This window comes from Trachemys scripta, chromosome 19, assembly GCF_013100865.1.
Source record: "Trachemys scripta elegans isolate TJP31775 chromosome 19, CAS_Tse_1.0, whole genome shotgun sequence".
NCBI classification, from domain to species: Eukaryota; Metazoa; Chordata; order Testudines; family Emydidae; genus Trachemys; species Trachemys scripta.
In genome coordinates, this window is record NC_048316.1 from 1,015,938 (window position 1) to 1,028,905 (window position 12,968).

General features: G+C 42.5%; 1 protein-coding gene across 9 annotated transcripts in view; it reads right to left on the reverse strand.

The window, feature by feature from the left end:
• CAMTA1 (calmodulin binding transcription activator 1) overlaps nucleotides 1-12,968 on the reverse strand; it is an 877,916-nt gene that overhangs the window by 661,423 nt on the left and 203,525 nt on the right. For all 9 annotated transcript variants that reach the window (XM_034753730.1, XM_034753728.1, XM_034753726.1 and 6 more), the window contains exon 2: nucleotides 6,856-6,923. The gene's annotated coding sequence lies outside the window, so the exon portion shown is untranslated. The remainder of the gene's footprint in view (nucleotides 1-6,855; nucleotides 6,924-12,968) is intronic.

Genomic DNA, 12,968 nt, shown 5'->3' on the forward strand with positions numbered 1-12,968 from the left:
CCCCCAGCCGGGCACTTCCCCTCCCGGGCTCCGGCGGCGCAGGGTCCGGAGGCACAGGGGCTGCCCGAAGCCGGTAGCGCTCGGGCAGCCCGGCTCTGTTTAAGAGCCGAAGAGTCAGGGGAGGAGCAGAGCCGCCATTTTCCCGGACATGTTCGGCTTTTTGGCAATTCCCCCCCGGACGGGGGTTTGAGTGCCGAAAAGCCGGACATGTCCAGGAAAAAGAGGACGTATGGTAACCCTAAATTTGATACAACTTGATTTTTCTAATTTATGTGACCACAATCCATTCGAACATGCCCAGTGATCTGCTGACTAACACCCGCTGTTCAGAGTTTCACTTAATTCACAAGAGGGAGGCGACTCAGAGCTAAGTTTTCTTGAGGAATCTGTATTTTATATTGTTGTGCTGAAAAGTTGATGCACATTTTTCAAAGCCTGGCCACATCTAGGACTTAAAAGTCTGAGATAAAGACAAATGGAGATACCTGTACTCTGAAAATCCTCTTCTTGTAAGCTTAGGTCAGACTCCTTTTCCTGTTTAATCACTTCAATTGATTTTTATATTATAAAAAACATAAAATAAGTAATATCATCAAGCAAAGAAAAAGTGGTTAACATAATGCTACAAAATGTAGCATGAAAGAGATAAATAACCCTGCATCAAAGCACAGATGTAGATGGTAAAATCTATATTTATCACTTGCAAGAAGAGACACTATTTAATTCTCAATAATCAAATTGTAGTCCTTATAGAGAAACTGATCTAGTGGACTGAACAGCTAACTCCAGTGCACGGAGCATGAGTCTGCAACTCCTGCAATTCTAATCCCCACTCTACCAGTGTCCCATTGGTTTGAGCCTGTGGTAAGTCATTTAACCGCTCTGTGCCTCAGTTTCCTCATGCTGGAAACAAGGGTAATACTAAGAGCTGGTTGGGAACTTTTGAACTACACTTTTTTCATGGAAATGAAAACTTTTCATGGAATTATATCAGTTCTGGGTTGAGGAAAGTTTTGTTAGGATGAAATTTGTGGTCAAAATCAGAGAGAGAAAGAGACTGTCTGAGAACAGTCAACAGCCTAGTGATCAGGCAGATGCACATTCAAGTCACTGGTCTAAATCAGACAGAGCAAAGACTTGAACTTCGATCTCTCACATGAGCACCCTTACCACGAGGCTATAAAGTCAGTCTTTTACACACACACTCTTCCCCATTCCTTCCCCCTATCTCCCTACCCACCATTGGAGCGGTTCTGATTTGTATAAATAGTCATTGGGCCATGGGGGGAGAGAGAGATTATAAGAGTCAATCTGGTTGTAGGGGCACTTACCTGGGCTGTAGGAGACCCAAGTTCAAGTTCTTGCGCCAAATCAGGAAGAGCTACTGGTTTCATTAGGAAGGTTTCGCAGGCGAAGCATGGGACCCCTGGTCAACAACCGAGACTCACCCCAGAACAACCAATAGCCCAGTAGCTAGGGAACTCACCAGGGACTTGAGAGATTTGAAGCCGGTGATGTTATGAGGGTTAAAGTTTTTAACGTGCTTTGAAAATGAAAAAATCAGTAGTTATAGAATGTATTGAGGGAGAAACCAAGATTGTTTGTGTCTGGAAAATCCATTGTGCCACTGAAAACCAGGGTGCCTTTCACAATGAAAATAATTTTATTCCATTTCCTATGGGAATGTTTAGTAATTTTCCATGATTTGCATTTAAATCTTGAAGCATCAAAGATTTTATTAGTGCTACATTACTGTCGAACTTTATTAATTCTCACTAATGACTAGAAGACCCATTGTGGATTAGTTGGCAAATTAACAAGTAAGCAAGCAAATATGATTACAAGAAAACATCAAGGTTACTACATCACCAAATGTACTTTGTTAATTTATGTTTATACATTGTTTAGTTTTAACTAATTAGTTATAATAATCTCTAGTATGTTTATTAGCATATTTTGCAAAAATAACAGTCTTCGTTCTACAAAACCAAATAACTACAGTGCTGTCCAACATTTAATCTTTATTGAGCACTAGAAAGTCACTTTACTAGGAGATTTGTGAAATTCATAGATTCATACGTTCAAAAAAAAAATCAGGTGTGTCTGACACTTTGGAAGATTTCTCATTGCTTCTTCGGTCATTATGATTCTGTTAATAGACGTGCATAAGGCACTTTCTTACCCACAGATTACAGAGATAGTATACCAACATTAGGACATCCATGCGCACCATTTCTTTGTAAACATGGGAACTCAGTTGTTCTAATTTATTAATACCCGTATTATAGGGTAATTCAGTGAATTATTAAATGGAAAATATTAAGCCAAGTTGAAATTCCAGGCATGTAGATACTGCCTGAAACCCAGAGCCACTCCCTCTTCTGCCAGCCTGTATATTAGTGCAGTAGAATTATTTCTTCCCAGGCCAACCCTCATTCAACACATTTCAGCCAGAGCAATCGCCCCAGCCGTGAAAGAAGCATTAGGTTTCCATTATAAACACGCCCTTCGTTCTAGTGTCAGACAGCAGAGCTGTGCTACCCCGTGAAAAGGACAAACTGGCACGGCACCTTCCTAAGTCATTCACATGCATATTTCAAATTACCTCTGCACATTCCCTTCTGAACAGATAACATTAGCTGGAGCCAACTCTGCAAAGGGTCTCATCTCTGCCATTCACAACATCCCATTACTGACCTTTCAGGATGAATATTAGTTTGCAATTAGCTCTTGTCATGTGACATTATTGTATTGTAATGAAATATTGTCATTAATATTCAACACACAAGGGCTTAACCCTATGATCTTGAACTCCAGCCTTCAGTTACACCATTGAACGTGACACATCATGGCCAAGGACCTGCTGAGGACACCAAGTTACTCTCTTCTTGATGCACACATGACTCAGCCTGCAGTTTGGAACCTGCACTCCACACTTCTCATAGGGAAAATATCCAACAGACAACTTTTTGTGGACAGAAAACTACTTTTGCAGAAGTGTCATTCCCAGCCCCTTTCCCTATACATTTATTACCACCAGACTGTTGCCTCCCACTAAAGAAACATTATAGCACCCCATTACTGAATCACAAACAGCCGGCTCCCAAGCCCCTCTTTACAATTAGGATGCAATAAGGACTATATGTGTTGTTAGACCATCAGAAAGCAGCACAGACAAGGGTCAACCCCTTCCTGAAACTTACATACCCAACATCTCTATGAGCGCCGACGACAGCGATTCATTTCCATAGCGATTCCTCAGCTCACACTATGTATCATTTCATTAAGAAACTCTAAGTGTCAGTTGTGCAATTCATTTTTATTAATTTCTAAGATGAAATTAGCAGCACCTGCAGCAGCAAACGAAGAATGGGGAATGTTCCGGTTCAGTGCTGGATCGATGTCATTAATTCTTTAATACCAAGAGGCCTGTTTGTATGAACTCAGCATTTAACTGCACCAATTAATTTCAATATTAAAAAAATTTCAAAATGAACTCAACAACTAATTTAAAAAGGTCCTTGAACAGCCGTTGCAACTTTCCTCCTCATGGGACATTATGCTTTCAAGTATAAATACACAGGAGCAGGATATTGTAATATTAATAGGAAAATTGCTATTTTCATGCATTGCCTTTAGCAAACTAAACAAACCCTTAAAGTCTTAAAAACATTTCTACAAACACATGCATATTTCTGATGTATTTAATGGTGCTGTATATATCCCGACTCTGCTTAATATGCTTTCTGACCACTCAACAGGCTGAGTTGGCAAAGCATAAAGAGACGTCTTTTTGCATTAATTCTATAACTCAAGCTCCTAGGTCAGAAAACAGCTTTTCCAAATGCAATCGTTTTACCTATTGATCTGAAGCCAATGGGTGGAATGAGACAAACTGTTTACACAGCCCCAAGAAAAAGGTGGCAGCACCCAGAGACTGCAGATTGAGATGCCTGTCACTAGTGATAAAATATAGACCCACAGCTAGGCTGGAGAGGTGTGTGTGACACTCTGCACCCCAGGGGAGCACCCTGTAACCCCCATATTCATCATTCATAATTGTGATATTGCAACTAAAGCATGCCATGTAAGGAACATGGAAAAGGTTATGATCTGCTGAAACCCCACTGTTCCATCTAAATATGTATATCATTAATACATATGAAGTTATGAGATTTGTGTTGTTTGGTTGTCACTAAAATATGCTGTGGGTTAGGAAAGTGCCCAGGTACTAGCTCCCCCAAAGACAATAGCAAGGAAAGTAACCAACGCCCAATCGGGTGTCAACCAACCATCAACAGCCATTGTCCAGCAAGGGAGCTACAATGCAATGACTCACCTGCACAAGGTCACACCAGGGGAATTGTTCAATCCAGCCTGGAGACTCAGCAATACCCACCAGACGTGCTTGGACTTGTGTTCTCCAAGCACATGGACTTAGGGTATAAAACAGAATACAGTGGCCCCATGCTTGGCCTTTTCTCCTGCCCTCATCGATGCTGCAAGCAACAAGGACACTCAGAAGACTGAAGACTCCAACAGAGGAGACTGGCCCAGGTTTCAAAGGTGAAACATGTGTCCTATGAACTTCAATATCCAGTGGGGTGAGAAAAACTGCTTAATCTAGATGTTGCCCAGTCTAATAGGGTTGAGAGTTTAGACTGTGTGCTTATATTTTGGTAATCATTCTACTTTTTGCCCCTCACTTATAATCACTTAAAATCTATCCTTTGTAATCAGTAAACTTGTTTTACTGTTTATCTTTACCAGTGTGTTTGCATGAATTGCTTGGTAAATTTACTCAGGTTTAGGCTGGTGTATATCCACTTTCCATTGATGAAGTGGTGAACCAATTAATAAACTTGCATTGCTTAAGAAAGGGTCTTGAGCAGTGCAAGATGGTATATTATTATTTTATTCCTGAGGTACAAGGCTGGGAGGATTTGGCTGGTGCCTTTCTCTGTGTGATTCATGAGTGGCTCTTGGAACATTCATGCAATCTAGCTGGGTGTGGGGCTCCACATGCAGTTGTACTGAGTGGTAACAGCACCTGGAGGGGTTTGCTGCTTGTCACTAGCAAAGCATTGTGAGAGACAGCCCAGGCTGGAGAGTTAAGAGCATAGAGGTCCCACAGTCCCAGGCTGCACCCCAGGGATCCTATCACAGTGTGCACCTAAAGTTCCTTGAAAGCAAGAACCTGAACTATCAACTGTTGTAGTAATACATTTGAGTCTGGTGGAACTGGGTGTATCACCTGTAAAAGCAATAACATATGAAATCTCTCACCTCTCAATCCTAACGCACACCCCATTTTGATAACTATTAATGAAGAACTTGTTTAATAATGTAAGAGGATGTTAAGGCAGCTTGAATGCTAGAGAAATGGGGGTGGAGAATGTCCTAAGCTTAACAGAAGTTGTTTTCTAACTTCCCAAAGAAAGCCACCCTTCTCTTTTCTTTAACTGCTCTTCTACCATCCTCCTTTGTCTAAATCTTCCCCTCAGCTGTGAGCTATTAAACATTCAGCAAGTTAATTTGTACTATTTGTTACGGTCAATAACCATTCTTGTATCTTACTATAATTTCTGCCCCTACTAATTACAAAGGAATATGATGCCAAACCAAGCAACAAACGATCAAAGATTCATCTTGTGCTGTGTCTGCTGTACCTCGCTCTGCATTTGCATTTCTTGGGGACATCCCCAATTGGAGATGGAAAAGGTACTCTCTGGCTTTACAGTACCCTCTTGTCTGCATTAAGCATTGTCTTTGCTCTCCAGGCAGTTGTTAGCACATTGAACTGCAGAGGCCAGAAGTAGGAAAGCCTCACTTCCAGCTACTCTGGCCTCCTCCCAGGAAAAGCACTAGAGCTTCTTGTATTATTTTGGGGCAGGTCTTGCCTGAACTACAACATTGAATAGTTCATTATTCCTCCAAAAATGTGTTCTCACACCAGTGATCCAACAGCCTAGTTGTGAACAGGTGTGAAAATGCACTGGGTTTCTCCCAACTACACTGCAAGAAAAACAGAACTTCAGATGCCTGCTGAGCTAACCCTCTTCTGACTAATAAACCCTTGCTCCATTCATTGTTAATGAGAAAGATGCTATAATTTAGAAAATAAAAAATGTGGTTTTAGATAACACCCCAGAACTTTATACACTCTCTGTAAGCACAAGTTCCTTTTCTTGTTTTCAGTCGCAAGTAGTGTAACTTCATGTCTCAACATAATAAAATGATCATCAGGATTCCACCACAGGAAAACATCTGCAGTCTTTAATTTATTGTCTCAGTTCCCAGCGGGTTGCAGAAGTTAAACATTTATGGCAGTTAGAAGAATACATGACATTTACTGCTTAATAAACTGCAAACATGCCTGTTAATTTGGCTTATTGGGATCTCCTTGCCGCCAGACACTTAACCCCAACAAGAAACATGCCAAAATACAAACAAAACTTAGAGTCTGCATTTTAAACAGGAAAAGTGAAAAGGATTTTTTTTTTTTAGTTTCTGGCTAACAGATTAGTGACAGTAGGGAGCATTGTCAAGATAAATAGCCTACAACCTTCACTCAACAAAGCCTTTTAAATGCATTTATCTGAAAGGATACAATTAAATGTTAAATCATCAGGTTAAAACTTTTACCTGTCAAGATTGCAGGTGGTCTGTTTTTAATCAATCTGATTTCATTCAATAAAACACTCATTAAGTCAATTAATGAGACTTCAGTGTCACAAGCTATCAAGCATGACTTGGAGTTTTCACTTTGTGCCCAATGAATTGATTAGCAAGTCAAGTCATCAGTGAAAATAAATCAATGTACATTTTCACAAGCTGCAATATTAGCAATGTTACCTTGTTTTAGGGGAAGTCGTTAGCCATTCTTCATGCTTTTCAAATGTTATTAAATAAGCTGCAATTTCCTGAAAAAGAAAAATGTGCAAAAAAGAATTAACTTGCATAGTAGTTTTGGAGACTTGAAAGTTTCACAGAACAGAACTTCTCTAAATCTGCTCCACCCTGAAGTAGGATACTTTCGATCCCGCCTTTGCTGCTAAATCCTGGACTTTAAATCCAGTTTGAAACGTCTTCTGTGTACCACTTGGCATGCTATAATGATGAAAGCCTTTGGCTGGAAAGGGCAAGTCTATAGTTAGGACCAAAATATTTCAGTCCTTAAACAGAAAACATGAGAAATGGCTTCCTACCCCAAATACCATTCATTTAACAACAGAAGCAGGCAACAGGTCTTCACTTAGTCACAGTCACAACCTTCTCTGTTAGGAAGGCCTCTGCCAGAGACAGAGCCATCTTTTAAGTCTTTCATCCAGGCAGGAGAAGTTATATTTTGCCAGCTTGGATTCTAAGACCCAAGCCCCCAAAGCCAAACTGTGTAAAGATTAAAAGGAAAAAGGAGAAATACATTAACCTTTCCCTACACAGAGAAAGCTCTGATAACTTCATCTACTGTGCAGCTCCTCTGAGCTAAGTCAGAAAGCTAAGGGCACGATGGTGAAAACATGGGCACCCGAAGGTAAATTAAATATTTATACACACAACATCACTGCAGATAGAATTATGGATTTATTAATAATTTCCATGAAAAGCCAGTGGGTGACATCACCATAAGTCATTGCTCCCACTTGCAGGCATGATACGGCCCATTACTTCCAGATGAGAACTGATTTGCTCACAGGAAATTGGCAGAGTCTGTAAGTTAAATTAAGATGGTGCTGGTATATGTGTTTCATAAACTTCAAATTACTACAAAACACCAAATCAACTTCCTTAAGCCTGATAAAAAGCTGCTGAATAGGAATGATGATCAGTTTTCAATTAGAAGACGCAAAGCACCGCACCAGAGTTGGAGTTATGCACACGTGCATTGTGTGGAGAGGAAGACACTAGACTGAGCTCACAGCATCTCCACATAGCCCTGGATTAGTCACTCCCCACCTTCAGATGTGACGTACCAGACCATTCCTCTCCTGGTTTGTCAGAACTTAGGAATTGCCGTATTGGATCAGACCAGGGTCCATCAATGCAGCGGAAGGTGTAAGAAACCCCCTAGTGGACAATTATGCAATATCCTGCCCGTAGAAGACGTTTCTTCATAACCTTGTCTGTTAGTAGATGGTTTACGTCTTGGAAATAGGTTTTATCTTAGTACGCCTGATACAATTTTGGATCATCTCATTGTCTTATAAGTATTTAATCCTTTTTAGAATCTTGCTTAACTCTTGAATTCTATATCCTGTGACAGAGTTCAACAGGTTGATTATGCAATGTGTAAAATCTCCTTTTATTATTTTTAAATCTGTTGCTCACAAAATGCAGGCTGTTCTTGCCATTGGTCAGGTGACTGAGCAGGGAAGATGTTAAGATGATTTAGGAAGGGAAGAAGTGTTTCTGGGCAGCCCTTTAGAGGGAGCAGGTTCACAGCCTCAACTCAGAGGATGCTACAGACTAAAGCAAGGAATGAAGCATTCTGTGAGGGAATATGCTGGGCAACACTTCATCCTTCATTATTTACAACTGTAGCGTACTGGCAGTAGCAATACTAGAGTGAACATTAGAACTGCTGAGTGTGTAGACTCATTACGGGGACCTGCATGTGGCCAGACAACCCTCCAGAAAGAGCCTGTCATGCTCTAACCCAGTACAAAAGCCTCTCCTCAGCAAGTATTACTCCAGCAGAAGAGACTGCAGAAGTCCCGTTCATTTGGCTTTCATCCAGACAGAGCACGTCCCACCCTAAGCACACCACACCAGGATGCACATTCCAGTGCCTGCCCATCACTGCCACCCTCAACAGATAGTATAACTCCTCATATATCAGTGTCATTAAACCATCCAGAGAACAATCCAGCCACTGTGGAACAATTCCATCCTAAAGAGGCAAGCACTCTACTAGATTTGTACAAATCTCTCTAATCGGTGATTGCTCCTGAGCTAAAAGTAGAAGATGGCAGAACTCCCATTTCCCACATACTGGCTGTAGCACTCTGCCTCTGGGCATATGTCAAAATTATGTCTGAATATCTAAGACCGTCTAGACTCCTACAGACGGACAAGGTGGGTGAGGTAATATCTTTTATTGGACCAACTTCTGTTGGTGAGAGAGAGAGTCTTTCAAGCTACCCAGAGCTCTTCTTCAGGCCTGGGAAAGGTACTCAGGGTATCACAGCAAAATACAAGGTGGAACAGATTGTTTAGCATAAGTAGTTAACACATATTTCAAGAGACCATTCAAGGTCTGTTGGGAACCAGCACATCCCACATTACCGTTGTAAAAATTTCCAAGAACTTGAGAGAGAAAAACACAAACTGCTCCAACGCAGGAGGTTCTGCATGAAAGCAGCTTTGCTTTGGCATTTCTTCCCCAGTGTCTCATGTCTATAGCTTCTACCCCACACTATTTGCATTAGAACTGTGTTTAATAATTATAATTTGCATAGAATTCTGTGCAATGTTATTCCCAATGTGTAGAATAGAAACAAGACCATTGTTGGCTACACTCATGATTTTACAGCAAGTCTTGCAATATTTTGGTGTGTTTCTTAAAGCCCCAGCTCCTGGAATCATGTGAATGAGAGAGAATCTTAGCATTCATTTAAAATAGAAGAAGAATATTCTAGCCCACATGCTTGGGTTTGGAAATGCTGCAGGACACAAATACCTCACCAAAAAAGAGAGAAACTATGTCTGGCAGGGAGGCTGGATGTGAGGGAGGATCCAACTTCTCTCAGCTGTGAGCTCCTGCCCAACCACCAGCAGGTGCGGAGACTACCAAACATGGAGCACCGTCTGGGTTGGGACTGTAATGGGCGTTTATAGAGCAGCAATGACTCAGATTAGCAGATGGCTAGTGAGGTGGCTAGTGAAAGGGCTAGTGAGGTGACTGAGCAGGGAAGATGTTAAGATGATTTACACATTTCAAGGCACATTTCAAACAGAAAAGGGAAAAGGGCATGGTGTTGGAATGGGACTAATGGGGTTCGCTCTGATGAATGTGCTCTCCCTCGGCACAGCTTTATAGGCCAGGTATAACTCCTAAGGGTCAATCTTCCGATTGGGGTGGTGCAGAAAGGTTACATGACTCACCCCGGACAGACCGAAGCTTAGAATCCAGGAGATGCTTGCGTCCTGGACTCAGGCCACGTCTCTCTCTCACAACCCTCATAATATATTTCTTATTCACACAAATTAAACCAGTTTCCCCAAACAGATTTGCAGTGCAGGATACTGCACTTCCCAATGCATGAACAGCTTCAGGAATAAGTCTGAGTAGCTGCTGGACTGAGGGTCAGGAGAACTGCGTTCTGCTCCCAGCTCCAAAACTGACTTGCTGTGTCACTTTGGGCAAGTCGTCTTTCTTCATCTGTGAATTGGGAGTAACACCACCACATGCCTGTTTCTGAAGAGCAATTTGAGATATGTGGACCAAAAGCACTATCTGTATGAGGTATTGTTATATGGGATCCCAGTCAGAGCCTCTCATTCTACAGCAGCCACTGGTTGCTTAAAGCGGGTGTCCATTTCAGCTTGGTGAGATGGAAGCATGGGCATTGGCAACAGGGCAAGGAAGTCCAGCTGCCATTTTTAGCATGTCACTTGTGCTATCAATAGTCAAAGAGAAAAACAACAGCACCCAGACAAGATCTGTCCCTAATATTGCAGGGCACACTCCCCTCAAAGTAACCCACAGGATTCTCTGATTGTTAGCACTGGCCTCCTTCCCAAGTAACAAACCCAGCTCAAACATACTTCATAGTGTCTGGGAAACCGATAGGGCTGGTGTGTAAAGTGAGCTAGAATGAACAAGGCAAAATAACATGAAGGCAAAGACACTTTATCTTTGCATCATTTAATCTCCACGGCTTGGATTCAAATCCCAACCAGCCACAAGAACATTTTTATTTTAGCTTTTTGTTATAAATTATGTCAATGCCTCCCTGCTTGCTGATTGATAGGCTGCGCTGCATGAGAGACTGTTTAATTCAGCACAGAGCTGTATCCTGGGTATAACTACCGTACCGGTAAAGGCTCAAACCACTCAATTCAGGTCAGGCTGCAGAAAAAGCTGCAGATGTCTTTTCAGAGATATTCTAATGATCACTGCTGTTCCTGCCAGCCCAATACAGGATGTGCTACAACAAGTTTAGAGGGATATTTTTTACTCCTGTTTCTTTAAATTATATTGGCAGCATTAGGAAAGGGACTGATGATGATTCACACAGAATGAAGACGTGACCAGCACATGCAGGTTCATAAATCCCCACTCTGCCTGGAGCTGAGTGAGGAGAAATCTAACCAAACCACAAGAGCGAAGGTCAGGCTGTGTTACCTGCCATAAATCCAGCCGGCCACTAGGTGTCAAGCTGGCTCTACCACAAACACACCCAGGAGAACATTTCCTTGTGGGTAAATAAGGGGAGTCTTAAAGAGAGTTGCTCTGAGGTAACAAGAACTCTCTCACGACTCCCTGCCTTTCCCAGCTAGGCCTGGAGGTGCCTGGCTGCTCCTGAGCCCCAAGTGACCTGTCTTCGCCTTCCATCTCCCTTCCTCGAGCTCCTGGGTCTTCTGTTCACTGCACGGGCGCAGCATCGCCTGCTGCACAGCCATCAGCCCGGTCAGGTCGCTGATCACTCCCTTAGGGGTGAGAACTGCAAATAGGAACTGGCTGCCTGAGTCACCAACCCCAGCCTGGACGGAGAGCTTCGCATTCCTATGGTTAGGGGCTGCCTAGACATTCTCTGGCCTCACATCAGGGCGTAACTCTGTACAGCGTTCAGAGATACAGGACACTACATGAAACATGCTGGAGTCTCCTCCTGGCTGTGACCCAGCCACGCTACTACCACCGTGTCTGCCTCCCACAGCCACATTCTGCTCTGCCTGCCGCATGGAGAATCCACAGCTCGGCCAGCCATTCTGGACCCCAAACACATGCTGTCTTCAAAACCCACACACTTCCTGGCTCAGCTTCCCACGGTGTCTTTGGTCTCACATAAGCACCTCATGGGGGCCACAGATTAAAAACACTTACAGAAGGCACGACTGGTACGCTGTTAACAGCAGCCTCTACAGTGATCCTTTTGATTCCCATCGTCTGGAGCTGCTTTCAATGGAAAAAAGAGGGCGGCTGCCACTTACTAATTACAACAGTTCAATATGACAGAAGCAGCATCAAAAATTAGTATTTAAAAAGGGCCTTTGCATAGGAACAAATGTGACAGCAAAGACAATTTTTCATGGATATACACAGCGCAAGTATTACAGCTTTTCACGGGCTGGATGCAAGCACCGGGTTCTCTCAAATGGTGCCTCTAGGTCTCACCATGCCCCAAAACTCTAACCTGCGCTAGTCCGATGAACGTCTCAGCTGCACAATGACAGAATTGCACATGAAAATGTATGAAATAACCAAATATTTACAGAACAGTGAGACGCAAGGCTCGACTGTGACAAGTAAAAAGCTGGAAATCCCATTAAGGATTTGTCTTAAAGTCGCACAAACCGGGAAGGTCATAAGCACAACTCCCATGGAAAAGGAGAGGATTCACAGTATAGTATTTGCATAATTAGGCTGTCCAAAAATACCACACAAAAATAAAATATTCCCCCCTGGAATCCAGCTTTGGCAACATGAAGTGTTAGCAAGTGTGCGACCAGTAATGTTCTCTCATTAATGACCCATATTCAGGGCAACATGTTGACCTACGCACCCAGCCAATCCAGCTGCTCCTATTTTTCTTGGCAAACTATTCAGCACTAGACAATGTGAAAATGAAATGTTGTTTAAGCAAAGTTTGACCCCAAATCCATTAGAGTCAGTGTAAGGCAGGGGCAGCCATATTCTCCAACTTTGCTTTAGCGCAAAGCCACTGTGAAAATCTGCTGTAGCCAACTCTGCCTACAGTTCACAATGATACAGCTTCCAATGCTGTCTTGTGCCCAGTGCTTAA